The sequence below is a fragment of the Aythya ferina genome, assembly GCF_964211825.1.
Source record: "Aythya ferina genome assembly, chromosome: 5".
In the NCBI taxonomy this organism is placed as follows: domain Eukaryota; kingdom Metazoa; phylum Chordata; class Aves; order Anseriformes; family Anatidae; genus Aythya; species Aythya ferina.
This window is the reverse complement of record NC_140301.1, coordinates 55,952,569-55,962,217: the sequence shown is the minus strand read 5'-3', so window position 1 is coordinate 55,962,217 and position 9,649 is coordinate 55,952,569. Positions and strand designations below refer to the sequence as shown.

At 41.1% G+C, this 9,649-nt stretch overlaps 1 long non-coding RNA gene across 2 annotated transcripts; it reads left to right on the top strand.

The window, feature by feature from the left end:
• Positions 1-407: 407 nt before the first annotated feature.
• Positions 408-1,784, top strand: LOC311438262. Of its 2 annotated transcripts, none has more exons than XR_014694037.1 (3): positions 408-546; positions 744-873; positions 1,392-1,784. It is a non-coding gene; the product is annotated as an uncharacterized lncRNA (long non-coding RNA). The 2 variants fall into 2 exon arrangements; XR_014694038.1 differs by having other exon boundaries at positions 438-593.
• The last annotated feature ends 7,865 nt before the right edge of the window (positions 1,785-9,649 follow it).

The window sequence follows — 9,649 nt, the reverse complement described above, 5'->3', positions numbered from 1 at the left end:
TGTTTGGGAACTGACCATACCATTATCTATGTACAGCCACAGAGAGTGGCAAGTCTTCACATACATTTTATCCTTGATGTGGAGACAGACACAGCTTGGATAAAGAAACATGCAGACTCCTCTGAAATTAAGCCTGCAGTGCAAACCAGAAGTCTCCAAGGTAGCAGCAGCAATGGTAGAGACAGCATTTGTGTCAAGCGGCAATCTCCGAACCATAAAATTTGCTGAGAGGTTGATAGCTGGTGCTCAGCACCATGATGGCGCAGCTGAGCTGCTGCTGGGGCAATGGTCACAGTAGCAGGTGGGCAAATGGTGGGCTGGGTCTGTTTGCCATTCTCCTACTGCCAGGTGCTGTAGGTGTGTCCTCAATTTCATCTTCCCAGAGGGGCCAGAAATCAGAAAAGCAACCTATTGAAGCAGAGAATGAGGAACTGGGATTCTTGCACATATTTATGATTCCATCATGGCTTGGGTTAACTCACACAACTAGCATGATTCAAATTGTTTACCAATAAATATCTGTAAATATCTGTTCCTCACAGAAAGGTGCTGAGATTCTATTCACCCTTTTCTATTGCTTTGCCATCCTCACAGTAAGGCATTTATTTCAGTGCAAGTATTTTCTGGGTGGTTATTGTCTGAATGAGATGCAAGCAACATTTGTTTTGTTAAACATTCACTGTCATACTATTTGAAAATCTCAGCCTGGTTTTACCAATTGGCTATTTTTTCTCTTCACACAGAAAGAACGTCCTGAATACCAAATAATCCATGAAATGTATTTAAGCACAGTATTACTGGAACAAGATTGCTGCATCATTTGTGAACTTTCCCATGGGGAAACAAAAAGGCAAAGCTGCAATAAATCTCCAGGTAAATCTTGCTCTAGTAGAGATCAGTCAGAGACATGCTTCATTCAGAGGCAACTAATTTATTTCTAAACCCAGTAGAAAATATTATTATCAGTCCCAGGATTTTGCAGAGGATGAGGAAATTACTATACTTGAATGAACGTAATTTTTTAGCACTCTAATGACAAAATAAATATTATTGCACTATTGTTCATCTTGGCTGCAAGGGAAACACTCGAGTAAAAGACCCCATGGTTTCTCCATAAGGGCAAAGTATTCCTTACTGTAGGAGGGTGTATGAGATTCCACACCGTGACAAGGAGGAGAGTCCTATAGAGCAGAATTCATAGGGTGACATCTAGATGGTCTCTGCTATCTGTGGGTAGTTGAATAGAGGGTTTTAGAAGTGAGGGAAGGGAAAATCACTTGTACTGAATTATACCATGAAGGAGAAAGGTTTTTATTTAAAGACAATTCTTGTTGATTTTTGCTATAAGAAATGTAGTGGGTTCTGACCAAGGTACAGTTGTTTTGTAACAGGTTTAAAGTCAAAAACTCCTGAGCCAAAAAGCTGTGATCTCCAAATGAAAACAAGATAAAGGGTACTGCTGTTTTTAGGACTCCCATGAAGCTCTACCATGCTTTCTACATTCTGCTGTCACAAAAGGACAAGATTATGCTCATCCATAAGTTGGTGTCTATAATACAGCTATCTGTATCACAGCGGGTTGTCTGAGGTACCATCTAGTCAACTCTGTCAACAAGGACAGCCACTGAATCAGCTCATCCCAAAGAAGGCACCTATGTCTCATCATACAAATCACACCTTAACTCTCCTAAATTCATTGAGCCTGTCTCATCTGACTACAGTGAGAGCTCAGGATGACAAGCTTGGGTCAGACGTCATTATTTCAGCAACCTAGATTTCAGCAAGCTGAATTGTATCTGAAATACTTGATACTGGTGATGATGGTAGGCTAGTTGCAATGAGGGAGCAGAGAATGTATCCCTTTCCTGTAGAAGTTACAAACCTGAGCTGCCAAGGATGGGTCCTGAAGCCAGATGAATTCTTCTTAATGTGTTTCACCCAAAGATAAGGTGCCAGATTTTTTCAGCTACAGAAACACTGCTTGGAAGGGGAAGAACTGAAGCACCAAGAAATTTGTCAACACAAGTCCAATTCATGGAGTGTGGGAGGTGGCTATTCCTGTTGGGCAGGATCCTTCCTTTGCTTGCTGGGTGCTGATGCTTTACACACCCCAGTCCATCCATACAGACAACAAAAAAAAGACAGTGGGACCAAGGTTGTGTTTGCAGTCGCCACAGTTCAGTATTCCATGTGCCTTTCTATCCTGCTAAAGCTAGTTATTGGAATGGTAGAGAATGCTTAATGCACTATGGTGAAACAAGTTTCAGCAGCTGTTTCAGCATATGCCACTTAATGCTATGGGAAAAGATATTCAAGTACTGTCTACTTTGGGAAAGCACCAAAACCAGCACATTATGAATATTTCCAATGGGGAAGGTGGTGAGGGGGAAGAAAAAGCTTAAATGAAAAGATGTTAATGTTTAAAAATGATGAATCACTGTCTAGTTATGAATTTTCCTGAAAAGTTTTATATCGTCTGTGTTGCTTTCTGGGAAAATCTGGCTTTGATTTTTCTTTTTATTTTTTTTAGGGGGTGGGAACAGCCATGGAAAGGCCCCAAATTATCATAATCATGTCCTTGCACATTGTCATACTGTATTATTAATATTAAGTGATCAATTTGGATATCAGTTACAACCATGTATATCCAGTAGAGTTTTTCCAATGTTAAAGGCATTCAGCAGTATATAACTACAATGAGCTCAAAAAGAATCCTGTAGCCTTTGTTATTTTCTGAAAAATGTAATTTCTATTCATTTACCTCATTCTGAATTTCAATGAAGCCTCTAGTATTATCTCTCAATTCCAGTTTTAAGTATTGATAGTAACCTGCTGTGTGACATATAAAATATCCACCCATCCTCTAGCATTATATTCATCAGTTTCCAGTAAATAGAAATGATCCTGACATAATCTTTGAAAGCATGTATTCAACAGGGCTAGAGGGCATTTTGTGGTTAATCTGTGTAACTGTCATAGATTTGGATTCAAATCCAGTTTAGATCACAAATGAAAATAAATTCTGCTTCATATCCACTCCTACACAATAAGACATCAGTACAAGTTAGATATATGACAGCACTTAATGAGGAAAGCCTATTATTCAGGTGATCTATAGAAATGGTAGATTTAGAAACTATCCAAACTTAATATTAGTTCAGGGTTGGCTACTGCCTCCCACGGCTGTAACCCTGAGCACTTGGGCTGTTCCTCTCCTCATATGATTATCCTTTCATGAAAGAGGCAGCTGTGTGGGAGGACTGGATGCACAGAGTATAAAGGATCAATCCTTGACTTGGTATGTAGCTGTTAAAAATGGTTAGGGCCATATTCAGATCAGCTTTCAAGAACTGTATCTCCATTAGCATCATTTAAGTATGTATTTAAAAGTAGAAAGAATCTTCTCTTTGGATTGCCTTTCTAATCCAGTATCTTTATTTTAATCAGCATTTTGAAGAACTGTAAGTGAATCACGTCCAGAATGCAATTGCCAGTAGCGACTCTTGGAAATGTCAGTAAAGATAACTTTGAATCTGACATATTGTTAAGTTAGGATCACTCCTGTGTCAGCAAGATTGAACTTCTTTGCAAAGCATCATTAGCTCATGTCTCATACTGTAGGCAGGAGCAATGAGCATTTTATATTTTCAGAAAAAGAAAACAGTATTAATGACTAGGAACATTTGTAGCAAAAAACAGCCTACTGTGTTTATAATAAGGAATACTAACTCCTTTAGTAGCATACATGATCCTTTATAGTCTTCTGCCCTCCACAAACAAGGCCATTACTGAAGACTGAAAGGGGAAATTTGGCGTATCTCTACATCTTGGCATATCAGTTCTGAGTCCCTTCTGTTACATGATAAGAACTATGCAGATCAAAGAGAAAAGGGGGAAAAAGTGCTATGTAACCTCTACAAAAATGCAAACAACATCATTAGGCCAGACAGTAACAGCAGTGCAGTGTGTTCATCTCTCCAAATTAGTGAAAATGAGAAGAGACACAAACAAACAAAGAAGAATCGAGAAATAAATGAAGAGAAAAACAACCTTAATGCTAACCTTTGCTGTTATCATTTTTAAATAGGGAAAATTCTTCAATGCCAAATCTGTCAGTCTGTATCCTGTAGTTACTGCCAGCCACATATATTCAGGTGGATATTATCCTAAATGCATAAGCATAAACACTCTGATGCTCTTGATATTAAGTGTGTCTGAAAGGAATATCAATATCTGTTGATTTATATTTACCATTCCTTGCCTAGGTACTTCCCTCTTATGTAAAGTGTACTGGGGATTATATGTGAAATTGCACAGCTCAATGGACTGAAGAAGTTTGACAACAACACTTAAGTTGCCACTATTTTTCCAGGGTTCTTCCTGTGGATGATCTGTTGCCATTGACACTGCCGTGTTCTGAAAAAACAATTTCAGAAGTTCTAAACTTTGCACATTCCTTCACATGAAGGCTAGCTTTGCAATTTTAGGAAAAATAACAAATTTACTGTTAATATTTTTACAGGAAAATAAAGTTTTTGGAAGAAAGGAAGAAAGGAAGTTTCTGTGTATGCCTGTTGTGATGCAACCAAAAACTGGAGCACAAAAGGCCTTGTTTGAGAGGCTTTCAAACTCTTCATTAACAGTTTGGGACACATCCAGATCCCAGTGAAGTCAATGCAAATACTCTCAGATGAATGAGAATCCCAGTGTTCTGGGGCTGCAGGACAGATTGCCAAAATCTGCAAATCTTGATGTATGTCCCTCTAACCTGCCCCAATGACAAAGGAAAATATGACATGAATCTCCTTCAATGATATCTATAATTCCCAGCTGATGGGTGGTAACCCACTCCATATCTGCAGTTATGGGTGTGCTCAAATTGCAGAATCACAAAATCACAAAATGGTTAAGGTTGGAAGGGACTTCCATAGGTCATCTGGTCCAACCCCTCTGCTCAAGCAGGGACACTCAGAACAAGTTGTCCAGGAGCATATACAGTGGACTTTTGAAGATCTCCATGGAAGGAAACTCCACAACCTCTCTGAGCATCGCATACCAGTTCTCCATTACCCATACAGTACAGAAGTGCTTCCTGATGTTTAGATGAAACCTCTTGCATTGATTCCACTTTGTGCCAATTTCCCTTTGTCCTGGAACTGGACACCAGTGAAAACAGTATGGCACCACCTTCTTCATGTCCTTCCTTCAGGTATCCATACACATTGATATGATCCCCCTGACAATTCTCTTCTCAAGGCTGACAGGCCCAACTCTTTCAGACTTTCCTTAGAGGAGAGATGATCTTGTCCCTTAATCATCTTGGTAGCCCTATGTTGGACTCTTTCCAGTATGTGCAGATCATCCTTGTGCTGGGATCTTTGTTAGCTGCTATTTTCATCACATTCTTTTTGGGTTGCCCAGTGGTAAGGTCAAGCTACATTTTCTCTCGTGTGCCTAAATAGGCAGAACTAGCTAGTAATTTCTGTCTAATAAGTGTTACAGCACAAAAGCAAGGCTTAGTGTGAAGTCTGGCACGGCAAGAGTTAAATTCAAGACCACTTTGAATAGGAAGTGAGGCAGGTGAATACAGCCAGTTGATGGTTCAACCTTTTGGAATCATTGGCAAAATACCAGTGGAAAAGAAATGAAAACTTCAAAACTCCTTTTAAAAAGTGATCCAAATATAACCACATTACCTCAGTTGTCTCTGTGCTTCTGGTGGTTTGTCAGTGAGCAGCGATGTGTTGCATCAGATTGCCACATCCCAGGTACTGAATGTCATATCAAATAAGTGCAAAGCCGCCTAGATGCTTAATCAGCCTTAATAGGATTCGTCACCCAGAACAATCAAATGTTGTAACTCTATTCAATCTATGCTTTAAAAGAGGTGGTTGTGTTTTTTTTCTTTTTTTTTTTTTTCTTTTTTTTTTTTTTTCCCTTCTAAACTATACTTGTAGAATAGAAAGCACCATCTTAAATGAGAATCATGTTGGATATTAGCCAGATAGTGGAGGGGAAAAAAGGTTTTAGAAGAAATAAACTCATGGACAGTCTTTACTCCTTAGAAATAAAATCTATGTATTTTTCCATGTAGAATGATAAGCAGACATGATGGCTGTGTCAGTGGTGTGGGAGAAATAAAACTGATTAGTCTCTCTTTTCCACAAACTTCCTATATTCGCCTCATTTTTCCCCAAATGGATACGCTACTTTAATGTATCAAGGATACAAAGAAATAAAATCATTGCTGAATGCAAAGCAGCTAACTATTGTGCCAAAGAGTGCACACATAAGTGGACAGAAATTTAGGTGGAAGATTGAATGTGTCTTAGACTGTTTATCACCCTGATGTAAATAATAATAAATTAATTAATTAATACTGAGCTGACAGTGACACAGTGTTTTCTCTCAGTTTACCATGAGCTTGAAAAGTCAACAGTATCTGTCTTCTAGCCAGGACCTAACTTGTTTTTGTTTGATTCAACAGGCACATCAGTTCAAGCTAGGCAAACTAGGATGTTTCCTCTTCCTGAGGCTACAGAGCATGCAACATTCAGTCTTAACTAGAAACCATTCTTAAAACAAGGAGAAAATCAGTTAGAATAGTAGAACGGTTTGGGTTGGAAGGGACTGTAAAGCCCATCTAATTCCAACCCCCTGCCATAAGCAGGGATACCTCCCACTAGACCAGGTTGCCCAAAGCTCCATCCAGCCTGGCCTTGAACACCTTCAGGGATGGGGCAATCACAGCTTCTCTGGGCAGCCTATGCCAGTGGCTCACCACACTCTGGGTGAAGAATTCCTTCCTGATGTCTAATCTAAATCTACCCATTTTATTTTAAAGCCACTACTCTTTGTCCTATCACTCCACTCCTTGAAAAAGAGTCCTTCCCCAGCTTTCCTGTGGGCCTTCTTTGGGCACTGGAAAGCTTCTGTGAGGTCTCCCTCTTATAAAGCCTTCTTTTCTCCAGGTTGAAGAACTCCATTTCCTTCAGCCAGTTGGGCATTAAAGAGTCTACAATGCTTACTGTTTGCCAAAACCTGTTCAGAAGTGTTAGAATTACAAATGGATAGAATTACAAGTGGAATTACAAATTACTAAAAATTTATTTGCATCATAATGTCACTTTACTCTAGTAATAGGACATACCTGGGACTACACAAGATGCAGGGATGTCCTTATTTCTTGAATATTTTGTTTCTGTGAGCTGGTAGAATACACTTATGCAACAGTCCCACAGCATATCTTGGTATGTACAATCATTATTACATTTTTACTACTAGTTGGACTAATAATTCATTAATGGCTTGAATTATTTTCTTCTTCTTCTTCTTCTTGTTATTATTACTATTATAGTAATGTAAAATCCTGCATATTGTAAAAATTGGAGACATGAAAAAGGTTAATTAAGGATTTGGAATCAGCTGGTGCAAAGCTAAATTAAGGCATGTCATAAAGAGCACTGCAACCATGATTTGAAGTCAGACTGAAAGAGAAGGAAACCAGAAATCATTTCTTGACTCTGTCTTGAAACAAATCCTCATAAACTTCCAAAGTTTGCTTATATATTTTAATTAAGAGTGATGTCAAAGAACTACAATTGCTGAAAGTCTCATAGCTATCTCTCAGTGTTTACAGTGTTTGAGAAAGAAATGTATTCATTTGCCCTTGCTGTCTTATACAGCATGTTAAAAAGGTGTTCAATATAGCAACTTTAAAAGGACACTCGTTGTCACCTCAGCACCTGATAGAGAAAACTACAGGTTGTCGTGGTTCCGCTCGAGTGGGCACGCCGAGCTCCACCACAGCCGCTCTCTCACTCCCCCTCCTCAAAGAGGAATGGGGAGAAAATATGTGAAAAGGACTCAAGGATTGAGATAAGGACGAGAAAATCATGCAATAATTATTGTAACGGGCAAAACAGACTCGGCATAAGGAGATAGTAAGATTTATTGCCTACAACTAACAAGTGAGAGAAGTGAGAAAACAAAGGGAAAAAAAAAAACAAAAGCACCTTCCCCCCCCATCCACCCTCTTCCACCTCCTCCCCCCGAGCGGCGCAGGGGAACGGCGAATGGGGGTTATGGTCAGTCTACAGCACTTCTTCTCTGCCGCTCCTTCTCGGTCACTCTCGTCCCCTGTGCTGTGGGGTCCCACCCACGGGATGCAGTCCTTGATGAACTGATCCGGCGTGGGCTTCCCACAGGCAGCAGCTCTTTCAGAACTGCTCCAGATATGGGTCCGTACCACGGGGTCCATCCCTCAGGAGAAAACTGCTCCAACCTGGCTCCCCTACGGGCAGCAGCTCCTGCCAGGTCACCTGCTCCTGCGTGGGCTCCTCTCCACGGGCTACAGGTCCGGCCCGGAATCTGCTCCAGCAGGGGTCTTCCACAGGCGGCAGCCTCCGTCGGTGCAGGGCCACCTGCTCCACCGTGGTCTCTTCCACGGGCTGCAGCGTGGAACCCTGCTCCACCGTGGTACTCCATGGGCTGCAGGGGGACATCCTGCTTCACCATGGTCCTCACCACAGGCCACAGGGGACTTCTGCTCCGGCGCCTGGAGCACCTCTCCCCCTCCCTCTACACTGACCTTGGTGCAAGGCTGTTCTCTCACTCCCTTGACTCTCCCGGCTGCTGTGTGGCGCAGCGTTTCTTCCCTGTCTTAAATATGCTCTCACAGAGGCGCAAAACAACATCGCTTATTGGCTTGGATCTGGAAAACAATGGGGCCCTTCCCAAACATGGGGCAGCTTCTAGATCTTTCTCACAGAAACCACCCCTATGGCTCCCTGCTACCAAAACCTTGCCACATAAACCCACTACACAGGTCTGGAAGGGGGAATTACCATACAAATTTGGTCATTCAGTGGCTTGTAGAAAAAGACCTCTTTTTTTCAGGTGTAGGGATAGGCTGTGGGTTTGGTACAAAGGAGGGCACAAGACAGCAGCAATCACCTCTGTGTTCAGTGATGAGTGTCACAGGTTTCTGCTGTGACTGAGCCCTTTTGCTCCAGACAGGATGGAAGTGGCCTCATGTGAGGCATAGCACAGGGAAAGAGGTTTATGAATGACAACCACCTTGCAGTCCTTGGGGATACAAATGTTGTATGAACATGGCGAGGCGTTCATCACAGAGTGACAGCAGTGCAGACACATACACACACAAAGTAATAAAATATAAATTTTCCTCTGTTCTGCCTGGTTTTACTCATGAGCTGCAAAATAATATCTTGAGTCCACTTAGTAAACCAGGGATAGGTGCCAAACAATGTCATTAAACAAACAACAGCAGAATCAGCAAATCTGTCCTCCAAACCCCCTTTCCTTGTGGTAGGTTAGTGCATGAGGGAGACACAACAGCCATATCAATTATTTTGGACAGCATGTTGTGTTTCCAGTAATTGCTTGTACTGGTGTCTTGGAGAATCTGAAATGACTGCAGCAGCTGTATTTCATGGTGCATGCAGGTACAGTTCTGCTTCTATTTATTATTCATACCTATTTGCTTTTCTTCCACATTTTTTCTGTTAATGCTTGTTGAATGTCGGCTTCAGAGACTATGTTTCTTGTTTTTGGGAAGTGGACTGGGTCTGGCTGGAATGGAGTTAACTTTCCTCACAGAAGCCCATATATAGTTCTGTCCTCTGTT